This window comes from Rhamphochromis longiceps, linkage group LG22 (genome assembly GCF_057381845.1).
Source record: "Rhamphochromis longiceps isolate RC_006_pf linkage group LG22, R_longiceps_female_GT1.1, whole genome shotgun sequence".
Classification (NCBI taxonomy): domain Eukaryota; kingdom Metazoa; phylum Chordata; class Actinopteri; order Cichliformes; family Cichlidae; genus Rhamphochromis; species Rhamphochromis longiceps.
Window position 1 is genome coordinate 34,551,781 of NC_140577.1, and position 18,919 is coordinate 34,570,699.

Consider the following 18,919-nt stretch of genomic DNA (forward strand, 5'->3'; position numbering starts at 1 on the left):
ATAGAGTGCTGGTGTGTATGGGTGAATGCGGTGTATTGTGTAGAGCGCTTTCAGTACTCCAGGAGAGTAGAAAAGCGCTATATAAGAATCAGTCCATTTACCATAGCATTCCACCTAGATTGCTGAAAGATGTGTTTGACACTGTTGGTATATGTTTGCTTTCCATTGTAAATAGCAGTCTTTAGTCTGGCTCTGTTCCCTTTGACTTTAAACATGCAGTGGTAGAACCTATCCTTAAAAAGCAGAACCTGGACCCAACAGTTCTATCAAATTAAAGACCAATCTGCAGATTTGCCTTTTCTGTCAAAGTTCTGTAGAAAGTTGTCCTCCTTCAGCTCCAGACCTTTTTAGATAATCACAGCATCGGTGAAATATTCCAGTCTGGTTTTAAAATGCATCATAACACTGAAAATGCTCTTTTAAAAGTTTCTAATGACCTCTTAACTTTTATAGACTCGGGAGATTCCGCCATTTTAATATTACTGGATGTCAGTGCTGCTTTTGATACAGTGGATCATAGGATTCTTATCTCTCAGCTGGAACAATATGCCAGTATTAAAGGGACTGGATTGCAATGGTTTAAATCTTACCTATCTAATCAATCCTTCTCTGTTAGTTTCAGAGACACACTATCCCCAAGGATCTCACTCTTTTCTGGGGTCCCTCGGGGATCTATTCTTGGCCCATTACTCTTCTCAATTTACATGCTTCCTATGTCGCGCTGACCTAGTAGGTGTGGCTGTTACTCTTCTCTTCCTCCTCTTGCCCACTACCTGCTCTGTGCTGCTGCTTGCGCGTGGCCGCTGATTAGACCTTGTGCAATCTACAACTAAGCACGGCCTGGTGCGCACCGCTCCGCCAGGTGAGCTGAATTAAAGCAATCATGGGCTGGCATGCCTAGTAGACCTTAAAATGCATGCAGCAGTCATTTGACCCAGGTGCGACATACTGAGAGGACAGCAAACAAAGCACAATCCGCTTTCCACTGTGAGGAAGACTTTGAGCTAGACGGGCTATCGGTAAGCTCTTGGACTCATATTTGCTGCTTATATGCTTGGGATTTATGGAAATGTATTTATACTTTGGGAAATAGTTACTGCATTTAAGTGTCTTAAAGATGGCAGAAAGTTTTTTTTAGAAGTTTTGGTTTGAGTCTGGCTTTTTTTTTTTTTTTTTTTTTTTTTTAACTGCACACAGTGTGTTGTAGTGATGGGCTTTCTGGCTCTTTTGGCTCGACTAACTAAAGGGAGTTTTGTTTTGTTGCTTTAATGAATTTATTATTAACAACAATTAAATTATGCACAAAAGGAATTACTAATGTAAAAACAAGTGGTTTTATTTATGTTTACATATAAATATTTACGGTGGCCCCTCGAGACAAAGCACGTACAAACTCCAAAACACATTTGTAGCGTTAACTGAACTTCCAAAACAGAGCTACCTAGATCGCTTAAATTACACAATTGAAAGCATGTGTATTTTATACACAAGCACTCATATATTCAAATTTAAAAAAATAAAAATAAAAATTGTTTGTTTACCTGTTACTACCACACACCAGATCCGGTCGTTGGTACTTCCTGGCTTGTGTAGCCACTAGGTAACAAAAGTTCAACACTGCGCCCTAGCATCCTGGAGCACTTCTGTCTTGTTTTGTACGCGCTTTGTCTCTAGGGGCCACCGTAAATATACTTTTATTTATTCACTCCACATAAAATGTAATAAATAAATCATATAATACAAAAACAAACTATTCACGGTTCAACTTTTAACTATTTAAATTTTCAGCTTTTTCCTTTTAAACAAATTTAAAGTGAAACAACACAAAACACTGCAAACCACAATGCAATTAAATATAAATTAAAATATGAAAACAAAAAGAAGATGCACATTCTCTGTCATATGGGCCTGCATGAATAAACCTTCTGAATCCTTTATTATCCACAGCTGAAAATAGTTGTGGATGATTACTAAACCTTTCTAATGAGACATTGTTGTCCCTGGCTCTTTCTCTCTCTCTCTCTCTCTCCCCCCTCTAGCTCTGTTCCTGTGCTGAGTGTAACTACCGCTCCTCCCCCCTCTGCCCAGCGTAAAGCACAAGGCTCGCGTGCGGAGTGAAGCGGAAAAAAAGTGCGAGAGAGAGGGGGGGAAACAAAAATAAAAAACGAGCCCGCTTGCGTCGTTCACTTCAAAGAGTCGGCTCTAAGAGCTGTTTCGTTCGGGACCGACACATAGTGTGTTGTATAGTAGGTTTGGATTCACACTGATACTAACAGGCATAAACAGAGAAAAGCATTTTCTCAGGAATGTGGCCATGATCATAAATCAGGTGCTGCTGTTATGCACTCTATAACCAGATAAACTAGTTAGCTATTAATTATCACATTTCTTTCTTTAGTAGGTATGTCAGTGATGGGGGAAGATTTATACCAACTAGGGGAGACCGGGGATAGTTGTAACATTTTTGACATTTCTGTCTGTAAATTGAAGCTCTTTTAAGGTAGTGGATTCAAAATGTAATGCAAAGTATTTACATGTCTCTGCTATTAAATATTGCAGCTATTTTCTCTGCAGCACAATTACCCATTGCATGGTATGGTCTCAAACACAAAGAGTGAAATGTTACAATTAACCCCATAGTCTGGGTTAGTTGTAACATATCCCGGGGTGAAATGTAACACAATGAAATAAGGGTACTAACAAAATATTAACATGTAATCTTTGTTTATTCAACACATGAATGCACTTAGAGCCATTTATGTAGCGCTGTGTGTGTGTGTGACAGAATGCAGAAATCTAGCTTTTGAACATATTCCAACCCCCCAAAAAAGACAAATTCTGGAATTTTCTGCAACTGAATATTTCATTAATTTTGATTGGTCTTCCTTGAGTTTGGCCTCATTGGCTCAGTGGGCATTATAACCTACAACTCTTGCACCAATTTTGAACATAACAATGAAGCTGAAAAAATGTAGTTGTTCACCAGCATCGCAATTCCATTACTTTTTATCATGGCTTACCTTGGTGTGGTTTGCAAAGTGCTTCAGAAAGATGAGGAAATCTGTTTCTTGCACCCATCCTGACTTATTTCCACTACCAGTACTTCCTACTGGTCCATCTCTGACACAGTGGTCTGCATAATGTATGTGTGGGAACACAAACAGTGGAGGAATTGTGTTGCCAATGGCATTAACCACATATACAAATGCGACCAGTGAACCTCTCTCTGCTGATGTCGTTGCCCCAACTTATTTAATATAAGTTAAAGTAATAGTGTGGCAACTTGTAACATTTGCATTGTTACAACTAACCCAGACTGTTGCTGTTACAACTGACCCAGACTCCTATAGCCATGAACTAGCTAACATTACAGCCAACGGCTAAAACATTAGCACTAAAGACATAAGATAAGATAAGATAACCTTTATTAGTCCCACACGTGGGAAATTTGTTTTGTCACAGCAGGAAGTGGACAGTGCAAAAGTTATGAGGCAAAAATTAGAATACAATAAGAATAAATACAGTACACAACTGTACAGAATAGAATAAAATAAAATACTATATACAGTAGAATAAAATAAAATAAATATACAATAAGATAAAAATAGAATACAAATACTATATACAACTGAGTAAAAATACGATGACAGAAAGGATTATTGCACTTAGTATTATTGCATATGTATGGATGTGTGTGCTTGATCAGTTAAAGTCTTTATTATGGAGTCTGACAGCAGTGGGGGGAGGAAAGACCTGCGAAATCTCTCCGTCCCACACCGTGGGTGCCGCAGTCTCCCACTGAAGGAGCTGCTCAGTGCTGTCACAGTCTGCTGCATGGGGTGGGAGATGTTGTCCATCAGGGATGACAGCTTAGCCGCCGTTCTCCTGTCACTCACCACCTCCACTGGGTCCAGAGGGCATCCTAGAACAGAGCTGGCCCTTCGGATCACCCTGTTCAGTCTCTTCCTGTCCCCAGCAGAGATGCTGCCGCCCCAGCAGACCACGCCATAAAAGATAGCAGAAGCCACAACAGAGTCATAGAATTTCTTCAGGAGTGGGCCCTCCACTCCAAACGACCTGAGTCTCCGCAGCAGGTACAGCCTGCTCTGCCCTTTCCTGTAGAGGGCGTCTGAGTTATGAGTCCAGTCCAGTCTATTGTTCAGATGAACACCAAGGTACCTGTAGCTGTCCACAGCCTCAATGTCCATACCTTGGATGTTCAGTGGTTGCAGTGGAGAATGCTTGTGCTGTGTGCCTACACAGAATATATCCCCATAGACATACAAATAACATAATTCAAGTTTGATGAGTTTAACTGCAAAGCAGATAATGCTATTAGAAATTGAAATAAAGTAGAAAAACGTACTTTTTGGCATACAAATTACTTTTTTTGTGTTAAATTGTCTGTGTTTGACAAAATGTGCTGATTTTTCACGTGTGATAGCAGAGCTGAATTGGGCATGCACAGGATGAGTCACATCATTTGAAACTTAGCCCTGATTGGAGAAATTGGAAGTGTTACAACTGACCCACGTTACAACTATCCCCGGTCTCCCCTACTTGGTTGATGTTCAGCCATGGGCGCTTTTTTTTTTTTTTTTTGGGGCCATGAAGGCTTTCCAGCTTTTTGTGATCTGCAGGAGTCTATGCTTGATGGTCAGTCCATAATTATAACAACACAGACTAGCAGTTACAGCTAATGGATTGTTTACTATACTGTAGAGCCAAAATTTTAATTCAGTAAACCTCTTTTCCAGTGTTTTTAAAAGCATGCATGTCACTCCACCTATCCAACGAAAAGGGCAAAGGGGCAATATTACATATACACTATATCTTTCAGTAATTTTGCAGTCATTTCAAACAGCTACACATTCAGTGTAAAGAAATCCTAAAGGAATCTTCCTAATTAAAACATGGATAATCATCTGGTTTAAAGATGTTCATTTCAGTTAAGTGCAGAGTTAAACTGTATTACCTAAGCAACCATAGGATTTTTAAGCTCTTTTTATTATCGGGTCAAGTAAAGGTTACATATTAAAAAAGGTTAGCTAAAAGCTCACCAGAGACCGTTATGGTTTAAATACTAGTGTATGGATAAAGAACAATTGGGTCTTATTTGTGTCATCCTAGGATGGTATAATGTTCTTTTTTTTTTTAATGACAAAATGTATGTATGCTCACTGTCCTACCTCATGGCATTCTCTCTCTCCCTGTTTCCCGGACTGGGGTGGGGTGATATTAACATAAACACATCAGCAAATGCAGTTAGGGAGCCAGCCAACCAATGTTTTAGATTGGCATTATTTTTGGTTTGGTCCAAATGCATACATACAGTCAATGTAAACCTAATTGAGGGCATTAATCTAAGTAAGACAGTGGTCACCAGTCTTTCACTACTTTTAACAACATACAGACAGAAGAGCCCATACAAACTATTTGGGCTACCAGAAGAGGTCATCATCATATCAACAACGATTATGTAATAATCACATCACCATATTGGTGATGGAGACTGTTGGGTGATTGGTATGGGCAGAACTTTGTGCCATCAGAAAATGAATTTGAATAAGTTAAATTCGAATTTGAATAGTTCAGCTTGAATCTGAATTGTAACTCGAATAAATGCTTTTTAAAACTGAATTTAAATTAGCCTAACTTGAAATTCAACATATTTGTTTGAAAATGATTGGCACCAGGTTGAAATTGAATTTTATATTTTGAAACTGAATAAATTTGCTTTGAAACTATATTTTATCCTTTAAAAATGTAGCTCTCAAATAATTTCAGTTTCACTTCTCACCATTCAGTTCTACAATTCAATTTCAGTTCAAAAATTCAGTTTTTTGGGACTTACATCCGCAGATTATTAGAACTCCCTTTTAACAGCGGACCGAAAGTGTTACTGACGGCAATCTACATCATCTTGAGCTGGAGCTGGATTAAGACCTCGGAAGTCCTTCATCATGTCGAATGACCAGCGGATGAACTTTCAGGTTGGGAATAAATGTATTACATGTGTAAGAACAAGCATCTTGTTAACAAATGATTGCTGTACAGTAACCTTTGTGCTTATTGTAGCTGTTAGCTAAAAACACTAATTTAGCGTAGTTTATCCTGAATTCAGCTTTGACAAACAAATATGATTGACTGTTTCTAGTAGAATTCCAAAGTTGTCATTTTGTACCCTCTCAGAGCCCCGTGTGCTTGCAGAGACCCCTACAGTAAGGAATTGTGCAAAAGAATGTCCAAACTTTGTATTTTAAGTTTATTTATGTCTTACACAGTATCCCAACTCTTTAGCTAGCATAATAACTTTAGCTAAAGTGAATAGTTCACGGCTCGCAAAATTTCAAAATCCCTGGTAGCCCTTCGGGCAGACACTCTTTGTTATGGAACGGCTGTATGCAGGCAGGAAAAGGACCCAAAGTGCAGACTCCGGAGACAGACTGTCTGTGAAGGTTCTCAGTCATCCAGGTCATTGCAATCAAAGGAGCTTGCAAAGAAAGGCGTCTGGACTTTAAGTTGCTTGAAGACGTTTCACCTCTCATCCGAGAAGCTTCTTCAGTTCTAAGGTCAAATGGTGGAGAGTCCCAGATTTAAACCTAGTGGGACAGACGTGAACTCAAAACAGCTTTAATGCTGAACTCCAAAGGGTAACAAAACTAGGAATACAAAATACACTTATGCAGAAAGCACACACAGCCAGATAAGGGTAGATCACAACACCGACAAACTGAAACACAGGGCTGAAATACACAGAGGGAGCAATCAGGGAATGGGCAACAGGAGGGAAACACAGCTGGGGCAAATCAGGCCTAACGAAACTGGGGAAGCAAAACCAGATACATTAACATAAGACAAGGATCTTCAAAATAAAACAGGAAACATAACACAGACTGAACTTACAGACTCACAGGCAGGCACTACAACAGAGGGAACAGAGACATGGGACCAGGACAGACACTGACTGGACATGGGGATATAGCAGAGAGGGGAGACAGCAACTAAGGATTGCACAGAGACATAAACCATAAGAAAGAACTCTAACAAAGAAACCAAAGACTAGAAATGATAAATGATATAATAACCTCAAAAACCCTGGGTCAACGACCCAGGCATCCTAACACTCTTCAGTTTTTGGTAGCCCAAAATAAATTTAAGTAGCCCAAAAAAAAAATGGACAGTTTTTTGATTGGTGTTTTGTTTCTTTTACAATATTATACATAAAAGCATAATGCATGGGACATTTCCACTGAAATCACGGGCAAGAGGTAAGTGGAACCAAGATCTAGGACATTTGCTTTTTGAAGTTTGGCAAAATTTAGCAGTCTTTGCAATGGTGGTTCACTCTTTGCAACATAGTACACTGTTCTAAACAGATTTTTCAGGTTTATTTCAGGTATGTTTTTTGCAATTGGTGTTTGTTCTGGGAAAGATACTGCAGACTGAGCAATAATGCATTTCTTGCATTTCTCATGGGTTCTGATGGGACCTTTCTTAAAATTACTGGTCCCAGTAACAAAGGCGCTTGTCGACTCAGAAATCGAGGGAAACTCACGACACACCCGACAGAAGATTACGTTATTTAGCTCGCCATATTCCAGCCACAAATTCTTTTGTCCATGAAACTAAAAAAGCTGCGCTTTCTTTTTGCCTCATAGTCTGATTTGTCATAACTTTTCCGTTTTGTGGTAGGCTTTTCTTTGGCTGTCCCTTCTCCACCCTGACCTTTATTATTTGGCTCTGCAGAACTAAAATACCGGCGTAAATCCTGCTGCTTTTACACACGTACTTGCATAACGGTTAGCGATTCTCTGCACAATCAACCTCTATCACATGTATAAGCTGCGAGAGATTTCACTTGTCATGTTTGAATAGTAAGCTAACAATTGATAAGACGATGCCAGAGGAATTGGTGCGCAACTAATCTGTCACTCACCAATCAGTGCTGCCGCTCTCTATACAGAATTCGCGCGATCGCAAAGTGAAAGCAAAAAACAAGCGCAAATTCAAACGCGATTTCAATATGTCACATATTGACAGTGGCTCACCGATGCCAATGACATAATTACCCAGCTATATTTGCGAAAGAATGCAAAAGTATTGACACACAGTTTTCCTTTCTATGATAGCCCGACGGGAAGGGCTGAGATGGATTTTGGTAGCCCGACTGGAAACTATTGCTAGCCCGATGTCCCGGGGCTAGCGATTTTGCGAGCCTTGTAGTTAGTCTAGGAAGTTGCCTCCCCTATTTCAGTACTGAAGTAGTGAAGGTGTGTGGAGTCAGAATGACTACAGCAGAGCTGGCTGGACATGGCAGGCTGGAAGTATCAGGGTGCTAAAACAGAACTGTAAATATAGCAAATTCAAACTGTGATCACAAAAAGTGTGTGGCATGAATCGTATCAGGTCTCTCAGAAAACTAATTTGGTTACACCTTCATTCTAACGTGGTCTTAGTTTGTTGCGACCTTGATCAGTATTGTTTCGTGGTCTTATGTGTTTTATTTTATTCCCATTTAATTGGGTATTTTCGATTTGCTGTAATAATAAAGCTGACCTTGGGAGTTTTTAAACATGCATATTAATACAATGCATTACTATTACTATACATTTTGTTTAAAAGTGCTTTCAACAACACAAGTTTAAATGTAAAATGTTTAAATATTATCCCTGATAAGGATAAACAGGAAAGAATGGCTAGCTAGACATCATCATTATTAGTATTATTATTTTTGTTGTTGTTTGTATAGCCGTGGGACCAGTTTTCCTGTGCTTCACTCGTGTAAGTTAGTTTGAAAAGGAAAAAGAAAAATTTCCACGAGATGTGAAAAGAAGCAAACATAGATTTATTCCACAGCTTGCAAATCTTCTTACAGGAGTAATCAGGTTTGATTTATCCTCAACAAAATAGCCACACGGTAGGAAAACCATGTGTCTCTGATCTCCTCGGCTGCAGTGTCTTGCCCTACGCCGTACTAACCTTTTTCTCTCTCTTCCCCCTCCCGCACCCCATGCACTCATTTGCATAAATCCATGATGCCGGGATTTTAACTATAAACCAAGCCTTTAAGGCAGACATATTCATGGTTTTACTTAACCAAGCCAACACAATATATGAACTATATTAACTTGGCTCCCACATACTGGCCCCTAATTGTGACTCTATTGCACAGTTACCAAATTAAAACTTGTGGAGCCAAAGTACACAAATGTTCTTCATTCACAACATAAACAAACTTCAGTCTCTGCTGGTGATTACTTCAGCCTGATTCCTGCAGAAGGCAAATCTTTGTAATGGGCCTGTCCAGCATACTCGTTTTGGTTTTGATCCTCACTTGTGGCACCACTCTTGTCTTGTCCGAGATGGTATGGATTACTTTCCCTGTAATCCAGGAGTTGTGTGGGGCTGTAAGATGTAGCACTACATCTTCACATTCTTTGACTTTACTAGCACACACCAGGTTACCTTTTACATCTGGGTCATCTGTAGTCAGGTCTTCAAATGGGTGCCCAATCTTTGGACATTCTTCCATGGGTTTGGTGAAAAGGTCCAGCCCCTGAAGCTGCAATTCAGATGCCCTTGAGCCCATGACGGTTCCCCGCATGGAACTTACCACAGCAACAAAGGCTCATGGGTTTTGTATAGTCTATTTATCATATGAGAGCTCATTTATAATGTCTATAATGTCAATACAAAAGCCTGGATTTTGTTTTTTCATCTTGATGGACTCTACAATCAATCATTAATGCCACCAAATGCACGAGTCATCACACTTTTCTAACTGTAACATCAGCCATAAACAGCGCCCTCATTAGTGATTAGTGATTGCACAGTATCATTAGCAGCTAGTACACTGTAAAAATGAGAACTGTTGTTTTTACAAAAAAGAATTGGCAGCTGTGGTTGCCAGAGAGTTTTTGTAAAAATACAGAAGCACAGTAGACAGCTATACAGACAAAATATGTTAATTGATTTACAGTGAATGAAATGCACATTAAAAACTGTTAAATCTACAAAAAAAGACGTTAATTTCACACAACGATCTTGTACATACATAGACTATTTCCTGCATTTTTTACATGTAATAATTGATTATAGACCCTGTATGTGAGAAAATGCTAACTTCCTGTTTTAAGATTGGACGTAGGGTTTTACATTTCTGGCAGCTTTATTTTGCAGTCAATAACTACTGCGAAGGTGGACTCAATGTCCAAAATACGAAAATGGAAAGATTCCGTTAAGTTACAAAGAGCAGAGGGTGGGAACATTCACTATTGCTGTGTCATAAAAAAATCAAATGATCAATTTCTTTTTCTTTTTTTTTTTTTTTTTTTTTTTTTGATCTTTACCAGTTATTTTTATTCTAAGTTATTGTAATCAGGCCAGACTGGACTCGGGGATGGGAAAGGAAAAACAAGAAGAAAAGTTCAGGAGAAAGTTAACATAAGGAGAGGGAAAGAAAAAGGAGAAAAGAGAGAGAAAAGACAATGAAAATCTGCTTCATCACCTTTGTCTTTGGGTCCTTTTTTTTCCCTCTTTTTCTTTTCCTGGATCACCTGTTGAGAAAGAAAAAAGAAAACAAGCAGAAGAACACTAGAGCAATATAATAAACAACATCACGATGATATATGGGAATATAACAGTAAATACTAAATGTTAAACATTATTGTGCAGCACGTAAGATCGACAGCGCACAGTGTGCTTTGAGGTAGGAGCCAAAAAGGGTGTAGTTTGTGGGTGTGATCACCTGTGTGTACACCTGTGAGCATGGACGCGCTTGTTTTTTAAAAGGTTCCTTCATGTAAGGATCTGTTACAGGGTGTGGGGGGGCACAGCCCCGTCCTCCAGGGCATGAAGCAGGTATGGAGGAGATCAAAACTCCAGACATCCAGAGGCCCCCAGAACACAAGAGACCAAGGAAGACTAACAGAGGGGCAGCCGCGCCACTGTCCCAGAAAGAGCTGAGGAGAGTCCCAGATGAGGGCTCACTCAGCAGCCGCGGAGCAGAAGCCAGGGGGAGTTTGCAGTGACGTGCCCGTGAGCTCCGCCGGCAGCCAGCCGTGCCTGAGTGACCGAGCCCCAGGCCGAGAGGCCGGGGGCACCCCACCCCCGAAGTGGCCCGAGAGAGCTCCAGGCTCCAGGCCTCGATAAGCAGCAACCAAGGAGTGAGCCGGTGTGTACCTGGACGCCCATCCCCGGACACAAAGAACCACCAACGCACCGATGTCTGAGGGAGTCCGCCACTGGCAGGGGAAGTGGTGGTAGGGGGAGATAGGCCTCCATACCTTGGAGGGCCTGAGGTGTCCCCAGAGAGGTGGCGTCTGATACCCAACCTGACATATAGACACAGACATACAGGCACACACATATACAAACATCCATTCCCACCCTCATGCTCTCATATGCACTTACTCCACACTCAACCAACGTGGAGACAGACATAAAGAGACGCTGTACACACGATCACACTCCCCAAGCGTACTCTACGAACCGGGTCTAGGTACCCTTGCCCCTGGAGGGGGGAACTGCACCCAGACCCAGGTGGTGTTACCCTTTTCCCTGCGGTGGGAAGAAGCAGATCGCCCCGACTCCGCAGCACCAGGGAGGCCCCACACTCCAGACCGCAGTCGGACGGCCAACTCCTCCTCCTGGCCCCCCGCTCCAGCAGGTCGCAGAGAAGGGGGTGTGAGAAAACTCCAAACCTCCCTCCACCCACTCATATGGGGCGACCATGGCTCAGTGGGTTGGGAAGCACATTGTAACCGGAAGGTCGCTGATTTGATCCGCGGGCTCTCTGTCCTGGTCGTTGTGTCTTTGGGCAAAACACCTCACCTACCGCCTACTGGTGGTGGCCAGAGGGGCCAATGGCGCAATATGGCAGCCTCGCCTCTGTCAGTCTGCCCCAGGGCAGCTGTGGCTACAACTGTAGCTGCCTCCACCAGTGTGTGAATGCGAGAGTGAATGAAAAGTGGAATTGTAAAGCGCCTTGGAAAGCACTATATAAATGCAATCCATTATTATTATCATTATGTTTTGATAATGTAGCACTTGGTATAGGTAGCTCTAGGGAAACCCTCTTTAAGACATTACTCTCTTTTAGAATGCCTATTAGTCCTGGATTATAGATTATCTGACATAAAAACATAATATATGCATCTTTAGAATTGTGTGTCTGACAAGGTGGTCAGCAACACCAGGGCACCACAAGAGACTGTCCTCTTCCCTTTCCTATTCAATCTCCACACCACAGACTTTAGCCACTGCACAGAGACTTGCCATCTTCATGCATCACTGGGGTGATGAGACAGAGTGCTGGGCTGTGGTCAACTCTTTTGTCACATGATGCGAGCAGAATCCTCTGTAGGTCAATATGACAAAAACCACGACTGTGGACTTGAATTTGGAGGATAATGATTGTGGAGGACCAAGGAACCACTGACTCCTCTTACAATCCAGAGGATTGATATGGACATTGTGGAGGAATGTTAATACCTCACAGTACACATTCACAATAACCTGGACTGGATTAAAAACACAACTGTGTTGTTTCTATTTTCTGAGACAGTGGAGAGCTTTTAACATCTGCTCTGGATTTTCTACGGGTGCGTTCTGGCCACTGCCATGCGTAATGCTGTTGTATGTTGGGGCAGCGGGCTAAGGGTTGCAAATAGCAACAAACTCAATAAACTGATCTGCAAAACCAGTAATGTTGAGGGAATGGAGCTGGACTCTCTAAAATTGGTGTCTGAGAAGTGGATGTTGTCCAAGATACGGACAATGCTGGACAATACCTTTCATTCGCTCTATTATGTTTTGGCCAATCACAGGAGCACGTTCAGTGAGAGACAGATTACTGAAATGCACCGCTGAATGACACAGGAACTCATTCCTGCCTCTTTGTACAATTCCTCCATCTAAAAGGAGGAATTTTTTTTTTCATATTGTTTTATTTATCTGGTACTTTAACGTATTAGTTATTGTTCTTACTGTCTTGGAGCAACTATCACGACATAACTTACTCCTAGATTAATAAAGTATTATGGTTCTGATTTGAACTTTGTCTGATCTATTAAGTTCAGGCATAAGGCAGGCTACGTCTTAGGTCCTAGACAGTAACACACTTTCAACAGGGGGAAATGTGGAGTTATACACAGTGGGGATCATGCCGGGACACACACACACACAGAAAAGCTGAAAAAAGTCACTTTAAGGGGCAATTGCAGTTTTAAGACAGAAATGCAGTTTTAAGTGCACTGAATACAATAAAAATGAAGTTTCTCAATGGCAACAGCATCCCCAATATACTGGTGTGTGAGTTGACAACCATCCACAATTGTTACACATGTAAACTTACACACACACATATACACACAATCCAAGCCACTATTTAATCAACAAAACTAAATTAATTTGGGGTAGTCATTGCAGTAATTGTCAATTTAGTGTTATGCATGATTTCTAAATTCTACATCTGAGGGGCTCCCAGCAGGCACAGTGGAGTGGGTCAGCTGCCACCGACTGGGTGACATGACCACTACACTGAATAATCTCTCTCTTTTTGCTATCTTTTCAGGAGTCCCGAGGTGCTGCACCCCACCCAGCGGAAGTGTCAAAGCAGGAGGGCTGGAGGTGCAGACGACCAGGGCATGTCCAATGGGAGTGCCCACGGATGGAGGAAGGACAGGTTTTCTGTGTCGCAAGCCCTCCAACATCATCCCGAGCCTGAGAGTGACATACAGGGAGTGCAGAATTATTAGGCAAGTTGTATTTTTGAGGAATAATTTTATTATTGAACAACAACCATGTTCTCAATGAACCCAAAAAACTCATTAATATCAAAGCTGAATGTTTTTGGAAGTAGTTTTTAGTTTGTTTTTAGTTTTAGCTATTTTAGGGGGATATCTGTGTGTGCAGGTGACTATTACTGTGCATAATTATTAGGCAACTTAACAAAAAACAAATATATACCCATTTCAATTATTTATTTTTACCAGTGAAACCAATATAACATCTCCACATTCACAAATATACATTTCTGACATTCAAAAACAAAACAAAAACAAATCAGCGACCAATATAGCCACCTTTCTTTGCAAGGACACTCAAAAGCCTGCCATCCATGGATTCTGTCAGTGTTTTGATCTGTTCACCATCAACATTGCGTGCAGCAGCAACCACAGCCTCCCAGACACTGTTCAGAGAGGTGTACTGTTTTCCCTCCTTGTAAATCTCACATTTGATGATGGACCACAGGTTCTCAATGGGGTTCAGATCAGGTGAACAAGGAGGCCATGTCATTAGTTTTTCTTCTTTTCAGAATCAGAATCGTGTTTATTGGCCAAGTATATGTGCAGACACATACAGGGAATTTGGTTTGGCTCTCAAGCACAGCAATGTAAATCTCTCTCTCTCTCTCTCACTCACTCACTCACTCACTCACTCACTCACTCACTCACTCACTCACACACACACACACACACACACACACACACACACGTCTATATATACACATTACACATACATACACAAAGCTGTGTAAACCAACTATAAATAACGAATCTAAACGTATATACATAAAATACAGAAATGAATGAGGTGGAATGAATACTACAAAATGTACATAAGGTGCAGTTGCAGTCTGGCAGTGGGAGCAGTGTGACAGGTCAACTGTTAAGAAGGGAGATGGCGAGGGGAAAGAAACTGTTCCTGTGTCGGGTGGTCCTGGTCTGCAGGCTTCTGTACCGTCTGCCAGAGGGCAGCAGATCAAAAAGTCTGTGTGCAGGGTGTGAGGGGTCTGCGATGATTTTCCCTGCCCGTTTCCTGGTTCTTGAGAGGTACAGATCCTGGATGGAGGGCAGGGGGGCGCTGATGATCCTTTCTGCTGCCCGTACAGTCCGCTGCAGTCTGCTCCTGTCCTGTTTAGTGGCTGCTCCATACCAGACTGTGATGGAGGAGCACAGGACAGACTCAATGACCGCAGTGTAGAACTGGATCAGCAGCTCCTGTGGAAGACTGTACTTCCCCAGTTGTCTCAGGAAGTACATCCTCTGCTGGGTCTTTTTGAGGATGGAGTTGATGTTGGTCTCCCACTTCAGGTCCTGGGAGATGGTTGTACCCAGGAACTTGAAGGTCTTCACAGTTGACACAGGGCTGTCTGATATGGTGAGGGGGAGCAGAGTTGAGGGATGTCTCCTGAAGTCCACTGTCATCTCTACAGTCTTAAGAGTGTTCAGCTCCAGATTGTGCTGACTGCACCAGAGTACCAGCCGCTCAACTTCCTGCCGGTATGCAGACTCATCACCATCTTGAATGAGGCCAATGACAGTGGTGTCATCTGCAAACTTTAGGAGTTTGACAGCAGAGTTCTTGGAGGTGCAGTCGTTAGTGTAGAGGGAGAACAGTAGTGGTGAGAGGACACATCCTTGAGGGGCACCAATACTGAGGGACCGGGTTTCAGAGGTGATCTCCCCCAGCCTCACTTGTTGCTTTCTGTCTGTCAGGAAGCTGGTGATCCACTGACAGGTAGCTGGTGACACGCTGAGCTGGGAGAGTTTGGAGGAAAGAAGTTCAGGCACAATGGTGTTAAAAGCCGAACTAAAGTCCACAAACAGGACCCTGGCATAAGTTCCCGGGTGGTCAAGGTGTTGCAGGATGTAATGCAGCCCCATGTTCACTGCATCATCCACCGACCTGTTTGCCCGGTAGGCAAACTGCAGAGGGTCCAGCTGGTGGCCTGTAATGTCTTTCAGATGGGCTAACACCAGTCGTTCGAAGGATTTCATGACCACAGACGTCAAGGCGACAGGTCTGTAGTCATTCAGTCCTGTGATGGTGGGTTTCTTGGGAACAGGGATGATGGTGGAGCGTTTGAAGCAGGAGGGAACTTCACACAGCTCCAGGGATCTGTTGAATATGCGAGTAAAGATGGGAGCCAGCTGTTCAGCACAGGTTTTGAGGCAGGAGGGTGAGACGCCATCTGGTCCGGGGGCTTTCCTGGGCTTCTGTTTCTGGAATAGTCGTCTCACATCCTGAGTGTGTATTCTTAGTTTCATGGAGGAGGAAAGGGGGGTGAGAGGTGTGGTGGAGGTCGTTGAGTCTGGGTTGGGGAGGGGCAGGGAGAAGGGGGGGAGAGGTGGAAGGTGTGTTGGGGGTCAATGTCTGAAGCAATGTCCCTGGGGAGGGGAGGGTGGGGCGTGGGAGTCGGTCCGTCTCAAACCTGCAATAGAAAGTGTTTAACTCGTTGGCCAGGTCTTTGTTTGCTTCAATAGTGGGTGGGGGGGCCATCTGTAGCTGGTGATTTCCTGCAGGCCCCTCCACACTGACGCAGGGTCGTTGGCTGAGAGCCGTTCTTCCAGCTTCTGGGAGTAGATCCTTTTAGCTGCTTTGATCTCCTTGGTCAGTGTGTTCCTGGCTTGCTTGTACAGGACCCTGTCACCACTTCTGTAGGCGTCCTCCTTGGCCTTACGAAGATGTTGGAGTTTAGGAGTGAACCATGGTTTATTGTTGTTGTATGTGCAAAAGGTCTTTGTTGGCACACACACGTCTTCACAGAAACTGATGTATGATGTCACAGTGTCCGTGAGCTCATCTAGGTTCTCAGATGCAGCTTCAAAAACAGTCCAATCAGTGGAGTCAAAACAGTCCTGCAATTCCTGCTTTGCTGCGTTAGTCCACTTCTTCACAGTTTTGACTACAGGCTTGGCATGTTTGACTTTTTGCCTATAAACTGGAATAAGATGGACCATGCAGTGATCAGAATGTCCCAAAGCTGCCCGGGGCACAGAGCGATAGGCATCTTTTAGTGGTGTAGCAGTGATCCAGTATGATGATGTCCCTGGTGGGGCAGTCTATATGCTGTCTGTATTTAGGGAGTTCGTAGTTTAGGTTTGCTCTGTTAAAATCCCCAAGAATAATTGTAAAGGAATCCGGGAATTTCCTCTCCAGGGTAGTAATCTGGTCAGCCAGCTCGCACAGTGCGTTGTTCACGTTGGCCTGTGGAGGGATGTAAACTCCGACCAGCATGAAGGAAGAAAACTCCCGCGGTGAATAAAAAGGTTTACAGTTGATGAAAAAACTTTCCAAGTGTGGGCTGCAGTGTTTCTGTAACACTGTGACATCAGTACACCAACCTTCATTAATGTAGAAGCAGACTCCACCACCCTTTGTTTTCCCTGAGAGCTCTGTTTCGCGGTCCGCCCGGTGAAGTTGGAAGCCCGGCAGATTTAAGACAGCGTCTGGGACTCGCTCACTGAGCCAGGTTTCAGTGAAGCAGAGGGCAGCAGAGCGTGCAAAGTCCTTGTTAGTCCGGTTTAAGAGCAGTAATTCGTCGACTTTGTTTGGAAGAGAGCGGAGATTCGCGAGGTGAATGGAGGGGAGTGCCGTGCGGAATCCTCGCCGACGTAGTTTCACCAGCGCACCGGCGCGACTCCCCCGTCTACGTCTTCTCCAGGAGCCAGAGAGCTGCTGCGCCTCCAACTAAAATCTCCAAAAAACTTTCCGGGTTTGTGAAAAATGGATAAGAACTATAGTGAGATGACTGCCTGATGTTAAGCAGTTGATCTCTGGAGAAAGTGATGTGGTCTGAGTGACCAAAAGCGCAGAAAATAAACAAAAACAAGAAAAGTGCGAGAGAGCGCAGTACCGAGGCTGCCATCCGCGGCGCCATCTTGAACATCTTATACCCTTTCTTGCCAGCCACGCTGTGGAGTACTTGGACGCATGTGATGGAGCATTGTCCTGCATGAAAATCATGTTTTTCTTGAAGGATGCAGACTTCTTCCTGTACCAATGCTTGAAGAAGGTGTCTTCCAGAAACTGGCAGTAGGACTGGGAGTTGAGCTTGACTCCATCCTCAACCCGAAAAGGCCCCACAAGCTCATCTTTGATGATACCAGCCCAAACCAGTACTCCACCTCCACCTTGCTGGCATCTGAGTCGGACTGGAGCTCTCTGCCCTTTACCAATCCAGCCACGGGCCCATCCATCTGGCCCATCAAGACTCACTCTCATTTCATCAGTCCATAAAACCTTAGAAAAATCAGTCTTGAGATATTTCTTGGCCCAGTCTTGACATTTCAGCTTGTGTGTCTTGTTCAGTGGTGGTCGTCTTTCAGCCTTTCTTACCTTGGCCATGTCACTGAGTATTGCACACCTTGTGCTTTTGGGCACTCCAGTGATGTTGCAGCTCTGAAATATGGCCAAACTGGTGGCAAGTGGCATCTTGGCAGCTGCACGCTTGACTTTTCTCAGTTCATGGGCAGTTATTTTGCGCCTTGGTTTTTCCACACGCTTCTTGCGACCTTGTTGACTATTTTGAATGAAACGCTTGATTGTTCGATGATCACACTTCAGAAGCTTTGCAATTTTGAGACTGCTGCATCCCTCTGCAACATATCTCACTATTTTTGACTTTTCTGAGCCTGTCAAGTCCTTCTTTTGACCCATTTTGCCAAAGGAAAGGACGTTGCCTAATAATTATGCACACCTGATATAGGGTGTTGATGTCATTAGACCACACCCCTTCTCATTACAGAGATGCACATCACCTAATATGCTTAATTGGTAGTAGGCTTTCGAGCCTATACAGCTTGGAGTAAGACAACATGCATGAAGAGGATGATGTGGACAAAATACTCATTTGCCTAATAATTCTGCACTCCCTGTATAGTGTACAGATAAGGTTCCAAGGGATTGTATGCTAGCCTATGGTGTATTCAGGCAGCACAGATGTTGTTAGAGGCATAAGTGGCAGGTACAATGATGCAAAAAGATAATGATACAAAAAGGCATGGCAAACAGCTTTAAAAGGTGAACTATGAAGGCCAATTATACCCCAGACTCCAGAGGGTTAAATTCTGTATGACATCACTAGTTTCTATCAGAGAAATCACTGCAATAACTGCAGGTTCCAGTCATT

At 43.0% G+C, this 18,919-nt stretch overlaps 1 long non-coding RNA gene across 2 annotated transcripts in view; it reads left to right on the forward strand.

The window, feature by feature from the left end:
* The first annotated feature begins 807 nt into the window (after positions 1–807).
* Positions 808–18,919, forward strand: part of LOC146644396 (uncharacterized) — a 20,148-nt gene continuing 2,036 nt past the window's right edge. Inside the window, exons 1-3 of one of the 2 annotated variants that reach the window (XR_014909359.1) lie at positions 808–1,019; positions 5,863–5,993; positions 13,577–13,760. This is a non-coding gene — a long non-coding RNA (uncharacterized LOC146644396). The remainder of the gene's footprint in view (positions 1,020–5,862; positions 5,994–13,576; positions 13,761–18,919) is intronic. The other variant, XR_014909360.1, reaches the window with a different exon arrangement.